The 12,743-nt window shown below is 35.6% G+C and overlaps 1 long non-coding RNA gene across 1 annotated transcript in view; it reads right to left on the bottom strand.

Moving 5' to 3' along the window:
• Positions 1–234: 234 nt before the first annotated feature.
• The window catches only part of LOC141502240 (uncharacterized), a 30,503-nt gene continuing 17,994 nt past the window's right edge, over positions 235–12,743 (bottom strand). The window contains exons 4-5 of the long non-coding RNA XR_012472473.1: positions 1,542–1,701; positions 235–428 (exon numbers count right to left, since the gene is read on the bottom strand). This is a non-coding gene — a long non-coding RNA (uncharacterized LOC141502240). The remainder of the gene's footprint in view (positions 429–1,541; positions 1,702–12,743) is intronic.

Here is a 12,743-nt window from a genome sequence, read left to right as displayed (position 1 = left end):
TGTCATCCTTTCCTTCCTACTATTCTTTCTCCTTCCTTCATTTTTGCTTTTCCTTTCTGCCTTCTTTCCTTCTGAAGTCTGAGTCCAGGATGAGGTAATGTTCATTCTTCTGCTTTCTCTAGCCTGCCTTCATTTTAATCTACTAGATTTCCTTTACTTCAGAAAGCTACCTCCTTTGGTGTGCCTTAGAAAGATAAAAACAAAATAGTTTTTCCTCATTCATAAATGACATTCATTTATTGATTCACTCAAGAAACAATTATTAAGAGACTGCCATGGACATGGCACTGTGGTAGGGATTATGGAGGATGCAAAAAGGCTTCTGTCCATGTAGTTTAAAATGACAGTTCAGTGAAGATAAAAATGAAATCACCAAGGCGATTGTATCTATTGTCTGTGTGTCAACAGTGTGGCAAGGAGACATCTCCCTAGTGAAATGGAATCATGAAAATGAGCAAGGCAAATCTTTGTCGTCATCTAAGAACTTACAATTTAGAAGTAGTCAATATTGCATAGAGGGAAGACCATTGGAGTTGTAATCAAAAGTCTGAGTTCCATTTGAAGTTCTGCTATTTGCTCACCATGTTATAGTAAAGAAGACACTATGTCTTTGGGCCTCATTTTCTCTATCTTTAAAGTGGAAATAATTATTATTTTTCTATCTACTTCACAGGGTTGTGAGAAAAATCTTTCCTAAATTATATTTAAAAAGTTATGATTACTAGGGGAATAGTGTACCATTACTTTTCTCTTCTAAACAGCTTTTTTATTTGCAGATATATTATCAAAATTAAGTCTATTTTCATAAAAATATTCTCCTCATAAGCAGAGATTGATTAATGTTTCAGGTTTACATAAGGGGTAGAGTTGGTAAGAGCTGCAGAGGAGAGATGCTTGTTTTTTCTTGGCTTCTAACTTTGACATAGAAAACATCTAGTTCTAGGTTTTCTTCAGGAAGAGAGGTCTTTGAAGAAAGACTCTGGGAAGAAGCTTACATGTACAGGAGTCAACACATCTTGATAATGTCCTTTTTCCTAGCTTGCCACACTAGAAACTTTGAGTTTCCTCTTGGGGTGAGACTGGGGACTCTCTTGGTTGAGCTGATATCCAGCTCCCAGTTTACACTGTATATTGTCTGGCAAATTCTAATCTGTGTAACCTTTCTAATTTCTGCTTGCTGTAAACTTGAATAGATTTATTTGTTATTTACTATTTGTTTAATTGATATTAGATGAGAAAGGAGTTATGCCTTCAGTTACAGTTTAATGCACTCCTCCCAGATTAGTCAGAAGAGTGTCTTTTAAACTTAAAAATAATTTCCCCTTGACCAACAATGTTGGGGTTGTGTTTTAATAATTTCCCTTGGAAAGAGGTGGGTGAAGGAGACTTTAGAGACATCTAGTCGTCCCTCCCTATGACCTGGACAGACTCATGGAGTAGACACATATAAAGGAAATGGGCACAACATGTGCACCTTAAAAATGGAAGCAGTCCCTTCAGGGTAATTGAGAACCTTGGAGTAAAGGTGAACTATAACACACCTGGCTTTCACACAGTGGAGCTTACACAGAGAAGAAGAGATAAATAAGGAGGAATTCTGATTGTTGTAGAAGAGGAGATTGTTCAGCCAAAGAATCTCAGAGAATTTTGTACTGATAATGACCAGGAATGTGAAGAAGCTCAAAACTCAATAGGGAAAAGCTGAAAAAGAAAGAATATGGTAAATGAGGGGAAAGGCAAGGTAATGAGCAGAATTCAAATATATCAGTCTATTAAGTTAAAAGGAAGAAATAGAGAAGGCAATGTTTTGTCAAAACAAATGCTATTGAGGAAAGAACCTGGTTCACATCAAGCTATGAAGGAAGTTTGGCTTAAGAGTCTGGTATTCTCCTAGACAAAATGCAGGCCTTTGGGATCTGAACTCTCTTCCTGTTTCTCTAGAGTAATCGCTGAGTCTGTTTCTTGAAGGTGCTTTATTCAGGCATGGGGCTAATTATTGCTAATGCAACTCACCTGCTCATGAGGAAGGCAATTTAGGCTTGACAAACTTCAAATCTAAGTAAAGGGACTGATATCTTAACATTGGGGTTTGCCACTTCCAAAGGGTTCATAGAATTAGTGGAAGAAAGGATACTAAAGACTTTTTATTCCCTTGATTTCATAGAATGATGAAATTTAAATCCTAAGACTTGAAATGAGTTTTACCAACTATTACATGTCAGTGAATGAAAGCATTGGGATTCAAACTCAGGATCTTGGACTCAAAATGCACTTTTCTTTCCACTGTAATACAGGGAAATTCAGGAATGGCTTTCTAAGATGATATATATCCATGATGGTCACTGGACCTAGATGACTTAGAGGAGAAAGTGAGACCATTCTCTCACTTAAATCCAATAAACTAGCATGTCATAGCATCACCTCTCTTCCAGCATGTTCTTTGCCAATGAAGGACAAACAAAAAGAACAAAACAACAATCCATGTTGCAAGTTCCCTCTGGATTCAATTTCTTTTTATGTGAAATGGGAATCTTCTAGAATTTTTTTCTTCCTACTTTATGAGAACATTCTAAGGGGTCATCCACCAAATATTTATTAAGTACCTAGGTACAGATCATTGTAGCTACTATGTATTTGCCCCCCAGTTCATTTTCCTTCCTTTCTTAAAGCTTCAACACCTGATTTTATATTTGACTTCCTTCCCCAATTCCTTCCCTCTCCCCTTTCAATCTCTTCTTATCTATTGTTTTTTTTTCTGTTATCTTCAAACAGACCCAAATCTACTCCAAACTTAACTAATGGAAGGGGATGTGATTCCTTAGTCCCCATTCCACTTAGCTAATATAATAAGAAAATGTAGTCATTTGTGATGAGATTTTAATGTATTATCAATGTGTAACATTCCTTTCTAAGGTTTGAAAACCTCTCTGATTGAGTCAGGAAGAAAACAATTCAATTGGTTGAGCAAACAAACTAACCATGCCTATGGGGACTTTAAATAGCTAAACCCTGTATGAGTTTTGGCAGCTCATAAGTGGCAGAGATTGCAAACCAGGAGTTGCCTATGGAAGGGAAGAGGAAATTTCTCTTTTCAGTACTACAACATCAAAAACACACTTTGAAGAAGTATTATGAGATCAGCATGAGACACCATTAATGAAGTACTGTGAGAAGTGATACAAGAAGAAAGATAATGATGGCAAAAGACTCAACTGATAGTTTCATTTGCTTGGTTGAAGATGGGGAAATAAAGGTTAATCTATAGAGCTAATAAAGCAAAAGAATTAGTACTCTCTCTTCTTCTGACCCTTGCCTTTTCAATGTGGGTTTCTAGCCTTATCTTATCTAGTTATTTCTTATTGCAGGAGGAATGACCTATTCTCTAGTTGCAGTCTTCAACTGAAAATATACAGATGGATTTCTCTGCTTATGTGTAGAAGTGGAACAATGGAAAAAAAGAAGCAGGACCACAACCCCCTACTAGGAAAAAAAGGAGACCAGATCTACAATGGCTTCATTTTTTTCTGCTTTGGGTTTTTTTTTAATATTTAAAAAAATATAAATAACCAGAGCCAATTGAGATTCTCTCGAATAAAGCTCAGGGACCCCAATTGATGATTGAGACAGAAACTGTTCTCTTTTTTTTTTATCTCTATGCATACCCTTTCTGCCATTGTTTCTGTTAGTCTTCCTACTCCCTATTCCTAAACAATGAAGCAAGTAAGCCTAATCAGTAATAATAATAACTATTTTTTTCCAAATTACAGTAAGCCAGAAATAGTACAAATTAAAACCTAAAGTGCAAATGAACTTTAAAAAAACAGAAAACTTTTGATTTCACTTATGTTTTCTTATAAACTGAGAGGAGGCATTCACTTTACCATCTGTTACCTATTCTCCTGAATGAGATGCTCTCCTTGGTGCCTTATACTGTCCCATCTGGCCAATTGAAAGTGGAGATGGCCTCATTCCATAGTGCTTCAACAACAGTCACCTATGCAGTATCTGTTCTACTTTCTCTCAGTCTTTTTATTCATCCCCCACTGAAAGCAAAACTGAATGTCCATGCTGCTGAGAGGCACTCAGCTCAACCCAACTTATGCATGCTCATTTCTCTCTCTTCCTTGAGAGTTTTCCTTTCCCCTTTCTTCGAGACAAGAGAAGAGGTTATTTTTTATCAGAGCAATAGCAGCCTCACTGTTTTTAGAGGCTCAAGTAGATAAATACTAAAGACCTCACTTATGCTTGCAGAAATTGTTTTCTCATTAATCAACTACATATTTTAAACAATTTTGCCCTTAAAAATATATATGGAAATATATACAATTATTAAACATAATTTTGCAACACAAGTGGTAGGAAATTCACCCTTAGCATATAGCTTTCTTTTTAAGAAATCAAATTAGAGGACAGAGAGATGGGTAAGATCTAACTTTCCTTTAGATACTTTTAATCAAGTCAACTTGGCAATTGAAAATTGTGATTAGAGAGAACTCTTTTAATTGTAAATAGAACAATGGCTTGCCACCTTAATCCCATCAAGAACCCCATCTAGCTATCACCATTATCCTCTGTCTCTTCCTGGAATATATCCTCCATCCCTTCTTATCTTTCCCTTTCTTCATCCTATATTGGTGGTGGTGGTGGTGGTGGAGTTAAATCCTTCTTTGGACAACCTAGAATTGGCATTTTAGATGAGGCTATTTAAGAACAACAGTAGGCCTCCATTTTTGGGGGGGGGGTCTACTTCCATCTTGTTCTTTCTTAAGGCCAAAACCTTTGGTAACATTTGACAAACTTTGGGAAGGTTAACACGTATTTATTTCCAACAGGTCAGAACTTGATGTGGATACTTTTTTCACTTTTGGAGAGTTCTTTTATATTATGCAAGAAGAAAAAAAAGGTTTTTAATAAAATAATAAAATAGCAAGGCAGATAAAATGGGATTGAATTAGGGAATAAACATTATCTTTACTTGTTTTAATCTATGAAACTTTCACATAAATATTATATGGTTTCCTTTTCAATTTTTTTTATTTCCCTTGAATAGTAGGAAGACTGTTCAAATTCACAGAACTGGTGATGTAATTTATAGTATGATGTCATTGACCTCAGTTTTTTTCTGGGGGCAGGTAGAATCATGATGCCAGGTTCTCAGGGCTGGCTCACAGACCCTCATCTATCTCTTTCCATCTGTGTCTCCTTCCATTTGTGTCTCTGTCTTTCTCCCCTACTGTCTCTCTGTTTGTCTTCCTGTCCTACCATCTGTCTGTTTCTATCTGTCTCTCTCTCTCTCTCTCTCTCTCTCTCTCTCTCTCTCTCTCTCTCTCTCTCTCTCTCTCTCTCCCCCTCCCTCCTGCTCCATTGCCATCTTCTCCTATCTTGTCAAATCAGCTCTGCTTCTTTCCCCATTTTTCTGCTCCAATGAATAGGCATTGCCTGCCTATCTAGTTCCTTCTCTATATAATTTCTCTTCTCCAAATTGGCATTCAACCCACCTTTTCTTTTCATGATTCTCTTCATCTTTTTTCTTGAAGTTGCTTTTTTCTTCCTAGTCTAAAACTTACCTGTGAGAGTCTTATGTTGAGATATAGTTTCAGGTTCAAGCACAAAGGACTCTGGAACTCTCCTGACCTAGAGCTTTCTCTAGTGAACAGAAAATCAACTTTTGTCACAATTTAGAGTTGCATTGAGTTGCATATGAAACTAATGGGCAGTTTACATTAAAGGATGATACAATTTCCATTCATATTCCCTTTATAAAAATTTTCATTTTTATTTTTCCTTACACAGAAAAAATAAAATCTGCAGGGAGTTTTGGATTTTGCATTATCTAAAACAACCATTCCTTGTAATCAACTATTGACATTTCCTTTATGGAAATAGGTATCTCTCTTGATTTATTTGCTAACATCTCTATCTTTTAGGTTCCCGGTGGCAAGTTTCTGTTGATATTTGATATTTAGTTAAATTCAGAAGCTTTTTTTTTAACTTCTTACTATGTAAAAGGAAACGTTCTAGTTATCAGGGTTGCAAGGGAGAAGTCAAATAATGCCTACCTTCAGGAAATATGAGACAAAATATACATATAAAGATTGTATTCTGCCTATGTAATATGTACATTGACATGGGTTATCTAAATGTCTTGGAATCTTGACTACCCTTCTCCAAAGGAGACTGTGATTCTTCTTTTGAAGGGACTGGGAGAAAGGAACCTTACACTAGCTACTCTAATATCCTTTAAAAAAACTTTTATTTTGTTTTTTCAATTGCATGCAAGGGTAGTTTTCAACATTCATCTATTTGCAAGGTTATGAATTCCACATTTCTCTACCATCCTCTCTTCCCTCCCCACTCCCCATGGAGCAAACAATCTGATAAAAGTTATACATGTACAGTTGAGCTTAACATATTTCCATATTAGTCCTGTTACGAAAGAGGAATTAGAACTAAAGAAAAAAAGACATGAGTGAAAAAGAGGAAACACAAAAGAAGTTTTAAAAAGTGAACATAATATTCTTTGCTCTGCATTCAGACTTCATAGTTTTTTTTTCCCTCTGAATATGATTGGCATTTTCCATAACAGGTCTCTAAGGATTGTCCTTGATCACTGAACTGCTGAGAGGAGCTTCTTCCATCATCTCATGCTGTTGCTGTTAATGTAAACAATGTTCTCTTGATTTTGCTCACTTCATTTCGGTATCAGTTCATACAAGTCTTTCCATGTCTCTCTAAAGTCTGGCTGCTCATTATTTCTTATAGAATAATTCTCCATAATATTCGATATACCATAACTTGTTCACTCATCCCCCATTTGATGGGCCTCCCCTCAATTTCCAGTTCTTTGTCACTACAAAAAGAGCTGCTATGAATATTGTTGAACATGTGGGACTTTTCCTGTTTTTTACTTTAATATCCTATGAGAGAAGTAGCTTCTAAAATATAATTACGTGTTTCTACTCCCTTTAATATTGCTAGATTAATTAGGTATGATTGTTGGGTTCAAAAGTTGTTGACTTCCCTGTTCACTATACCATAATGGGGAGAGGATAGCTATGTTGAAACTGTGTATTAGTATGGTCCCCATGATTATACCACCAGTAATATATTATGTAAATATATTAGTATTTAGTGAAGGAAACAATAAATAGGAAATAAAGTGTAAGGAGGGATGGAAATGTCACTTGCCAAAAAATGTATCCAAAATTAATTAAGGTCACATTCAGAGACTTGTGCTAAAATAAGAGAAGCTAACTAGGTCCCAGTAAATGGCCCCTAGTCTGTAGTTACAGATAAGTACCAGATTTGTGCAGCAAAACCAGAAAAAAAAATTTTGTTAATAAGAAAACCCTAAGGAGGAACTGATAACTTTAAGATGATACCAATATACTAATGAAGCAATTCTAAGGTGGTTCAGATAAGTCTTAGTCTTCTGCCTACCCATTAGAACTCTCTCAGAATGACATCCCTAAATCCTGTCTCTTGAGTATTCATCCAACTGCTATGGTTCTTTGCTGCCAATGTGTCCCCAATTCTGATCCACTGTGGATTAGTGACATTAATACTTCTCTCCCTCCCCCTTTCTCAGGTGTCTGCCTCCTTCTCCCATCCCATTCCCTGTGTTTCTGAGTTCTCTATGCCTTATTAAAGTGTGATTATTATTCTCTGCTTGCTGTCTGCATGATCTTTCCTGGTGAATATTGAAAAGAACTAAGGCAGCTAAGTGGTATGGAGAATAAAAGTGCTGGGCACAGAATCAATACCTCTCATCTTTCTGAGTTCAAATCCAGTCTCAGATTCTTATTAACTGTGTGACCCCAGGAAAATTGTTTAACCCTATTAACCTTAGTTTTGTTATCTGTAAAATCAACTGGAGAAGGAACAGACTACTCCATTATCTTTTTCAAGAAAACCCCAAATGGGGTCTTGAAGAGTTGCACAAGACTGACAGGACAAATTCAAAAGAACTAGGCGTGGTCTCTCTGAACCAACTGGGACTCTTTTGTAGTTTCTCACCCCCACAAACATGCTCCTATTAGGCATAAACCAGATACCAGGGTTAGGATTAGATTGCAAGTGACTACATCCATAGTAGGAGAGCATAACTCTAAGAACTCAGTAGTAGAAAGCAAGGAGATAACTGAACCCTGTGACCTTCAAGATTATGCCCTCCCCTCTCTGTTGGAATTAATAGACTAGAGGCTTTTAGCATTATCACTAGTTGACTTCTCTCCCCAGCATGCTAATTATACAAAAGACCATTGCAAATATGAATAGCAAATAAACACATTTTTTCTACTGGATGGAATGCAGCCCAAGCTTAGGAATATGTTCAAAGTCTCTTATTTCTCATAGAGAAGAGAGAGGGACTGTCAAATAAAAGGAAGAGCAAGGTCAGTTTGGTTGACCATAGAATATTGGAAGGGGAATAATATGTAATATGATTGGAAAGGTAAATTGAAGACAGATTGTGAAAGGCTTTAAATGGCAAACAGAAGAATGTGTTTTTGATCTTAGAGACAATAGGGAGCTATTGGACTTGATTGCATAAGGGAGTGACAAGCAAATAACAAACAGAAGTTAGAGAAGTTATACAGAGTAGAATAAATCAGAAAATATATAAAACCATATTAACTCTTTAAATGATAGCAAGAAGAGATCTTACTCAACAGAAAGAGACCTTGATCTCACTTTAGGGCTAATTCCCTAAAGACTCTAGGCAAGGGGGCAAGATAAAAACCAGAGACTCATTGAAATGCAAGTTTCCCCAAAATAAGAGGAGATACTTTTTTTTCTTTCTCTAGAGATGGTCCCAAGAGAGTCTTGAGAATTACATATATCTCTTCTTGAAGAAGTATGAAGAAAATAGATCTTCCAAAGTTCTTACATATACTTCACTCCTCTTAAAGACCTACCAGGGCATATCTACAGGGATTCTAATTGCAAAATGTTTTAAATAAACTATAACTTCTATTATATACTTTTGGAAGATTAATTTTTTGTAGGGGTGATATTCCATTCTTTATACCCCCTCCTTTTTTATATAAGAACACATTTATTGACTCAATCATTCAAAACTGAATTTGATCTGAGTCTGCATACCTGTTTGAATCAACTAAAGTCACTGTGTGAGAAGCTTGGTCATGGCCCTAAGAAACTTAAACAAAAATGGAGTTAGAAGGATATAGAGGTCTTAAAGACCTGGAAGTAGAGAGGAAGGAACTGTGTCAATTAGAGCTGAATCAGGAAAAACTGGCAGGAAGTACAAGGTCAACTCACAAAAGGGGAAAGAACTGGATTGAGTAGTGGCAAAGAAAGGAAAGATAAAAGACCATGTTTTCTATAGACATTTAGGAACAGAAAACCTGGATCGATATCACCAGTGTATTCACCTAATTAAGGACTTAGGGAAGTCAATATAAAGTCTCTTCGTTCCCCAAATTCCCCTCCTGGTGCCTATCTATCCACAGAAATTTTAATATAACTTACCATTTTGTTACAGGAATTCATGTTCCCTAGTAGCTTGAATTTTGCTTCAACCTATAGGAAAGGTCAAGGCTTAGTTATAAGTATAAATGTAAATTGAAGCAGAGTCCAACTTCTGTATCTTGGGAATTTTTCTAACTAGGGCTTTAGATCAGTTTCTATTACAGTTTTGACTTTAGCTCTAAAATAATTCTCTAAACTAGAGAAAGGAACAATATAGACCGATGAGATCATTATATTGCTGGTAGCTTAAAATAAGCTGATTCTTGTAATAGGTGTTATATTTAAATTTTCAAAACAAAGCATTTTGTGGAACTCATGAGCAGTAATTTCAAAGCTTTGTACTTTGTCAGCAAATTCCAAATCTTTCAAGACAATGCACAGCTTGGTATCATCTTCCTGATGATCATCTTCTCTGAAAACGGAATAGTTGCAGAAAATTTCTTCTGCCAAACATATCTAGAGGAATTCAAATTCCCAATCTTCTGAGATAGTTCTCAAACACACACACACACACACACACTCTCTCTCTCTCTCTCTCTCTCTCTCTCTCTCTCTCTCTCTCTCCAAGGGAAAAAAAGGTTAAAAATCACATATATGCAAAAAATATTCATAGCAAGCTCTTTTTGGAGTGGCAAAGAATTGGAAATTGAGGGGATGCCCATCAAATGGGGAATAACTGTATAAATTGTGGTATATGTATGTGATGGAACACTATTGTTCTATAAGGAATGGTGAGGGATGGGATTTCAGAAAAGCCTAGGAAGATTTGCATGAATTGATATGGGGTGAAATGAGTAGAACCAGAAGAACATTATTCACACTAAAAACAACATGGTATGATGATCAACCATGATGGACTTGTTCATTTCAGCACTACAGTAATCAAAGACAATTTTAAAAGGCTTGTGATAGAAAAATATTATTCATATACAGAGAAGGAACTGTGGAGTTTAAATGAAGATCAAAGTTTGTAATCTTCAATTTTTGTCTTATATCTTATATATCTTATGTCTTATATCATTTTTTTCTAATGTTTTATTTTATGTCATATCATTTTTTTCTAATGTTTTCTTTCTTCTATTTGGATCTGATTCTTCTCTCACAACATGATCATTATGGATCTATATTTAGCATGGTTATTAATGCAGAGCCTATATCACGTTGCTTTCATTCAGGAGGAAGGATGGAAGGGAGGAAGAAAAAAATGTAAAACACAAAACTTTAAAAAAAAGGATTGGTTAAAAACTAATATTGCAGGTAACTAAACGACAAATAAAATATTTTTTAAAAAGCACTATATCTCATTACTGTTTAGTCATTTATGTTCAAGAAAAGTAATACAAAGCAGAAGAGGTAGCCAGGGACTTGAAGTCCAGTTCTGACTCCAGGCCTTATAAGAACCTTGGGAGAAAAGTGCTTTATTTTGTGGTTGAAGAAACTGAATCCAGTGGAGATTAAGTGATTTCCCCAGCAAGTAAAATGTCTGAGGCTAGGCTGGATTTGAACTCTAATATTCCTGACTCCAGGACCAGAGCTCTATTCCCTCTATCTCCAACTGCTTTCATGAAGATCCCAGCAACATGATGGATGAGGAAGGAGAAGAAAGAGGAAGGAAGAGAAGAAGGGAGTGATAAAGTGTGAGTGAGAATGAGAGAAAGAATAAGAGCATGTCAGAGGGTGAAGTCACTTCTTTTGAGGTCTACTGAGCAGGTTATACTTCCTGACTCATTAAACAATCTTTTTTATATATCTCCTTTACTTCAAAAAAGATGGAATCTGAGGGACCAATGAGGGTCCAGTCCCACTGATACTACATGTTGTGTCCCTTTAAGGCAAGAATTTTCATATTTTTCTTTGTATCTCCAATGTATATACTACATTACCCGGAAAATAATAAGGTATAACAAATGTAGCTTTACTGATTGATCGATGTCACTGTGTGATCTGAAGAAAGTTTTCACATTCACCTGTTAGATGAATTTATGATATTTTTTTCCAAGGCTGATCTTTAGATGATGACAGAATCTCTAGACCCTTGACTATTCTGGGTGGGTCTTACTCTGGACACTCCAAATTTTCAATATCATTTCTAAAAATTAGTACAACACAAATATGTTCAATTGTGTTTCGTGTCCATATGTGTGGACCCACTTTTGAATATCCTGAATCTTTTGATTCAGCTTAAATTTCCTTTCTTTGGAAGTCATATCACACTGTTGATTCACATTGACTTTGTAGTCCACTCAAATCTCCAATTCTTTTTTTTAGGTGAATTGCTATCTAGCCATGCCTTCCTCATCTTGTCCTTATGAAATTTATTTTTGAACCAAATTTTAAGACTTTAGGATTTACTTCTATTACAATTCATCTTCTTAGAGTCAGTATCATATCTGAGCCTAATTCATTTTTTTGATTCTGACTCTGACACACATTCATTAACTTTCTCCTAACTTTCTATTATTTTTCTACCTATATGATTAGCATGTTATGCCGAAGTCATTGCTACAAATTTTAAGCAACACAGGGCTAAGGACATATGCTTTAAAACCCACTATTAGAAACTTTATTTCAAGCTAAAATATTATTAAGCATATAAATCTCTAACTTGTCTACAATAAGAGAATGAGACACTTTGCTAAATGCTTAGCTAAAAAAATGAAATCAACACATATTCATCATTCAATTGCTCTATATGGCTAGTAATCTTATTGAAAAATATTTAGAGTAGCATAATCTATTCTTGTGAGCAGATACTTTTTCTTTGTGATAACAACTTCATTTTTTTTAGATGTCTATCAAGTCTACCTTAAAAAAAGGTTCTATATTAACCAGCAATTGAAGCCAAAATTACTTCATAAACCCCACTTTCTTCCTCTTTGTGGAAATCTGGACATCTGACCAACTCCACTCCTGTGGTACCTCTTTCATTAGTTCTATTCCTCATTCTTTACAATCTTTCAAAGTTCATTGAAAGTGGTTCATTACTCATGTCAGCTTGTTATTTTAATGCCCTGAGTTGCAGTTCATCTGGGATTGGTGACTTGAACTCATCAAGGCTATGCTTCATTTCTATCGTCCTACTTATTTTGTTTTTCAGCTCACTCTAAGTCATTTTTGTTCTGTTCTTTCTAGTTCAGTGATTATTTTCCTGCTGGTAGCTAAAAACTAATACGGTAAAAACAGTTGTTTTATTAGTAGATGCTAATGGTTTAATAATCAAAGCTTATGTACTTCATCAGGACCTGTAATTTAGT

Source organism: Macrotis lagotis, chromosome X (assembly GCF_037893015.1).
Source record: "Macrotis lagotis isolate mMagLag1 chromosome X, bilby.v1.9.chrom.fasta, whole genome shotgun sequence".
Classification (NCBI taxonomy): domain Eukaryota; kingdom Metazoa; phylum Chordata; class Mammalia; order Peramelemorphia; family Peramelidae; genus Macrotis; species Macrotis lagotis.
The sequence above is the reverse complement of the archived record's forward strand: the minus strand, read 5'-3'. Positions and strand labels throughout refer to the sequence as shown.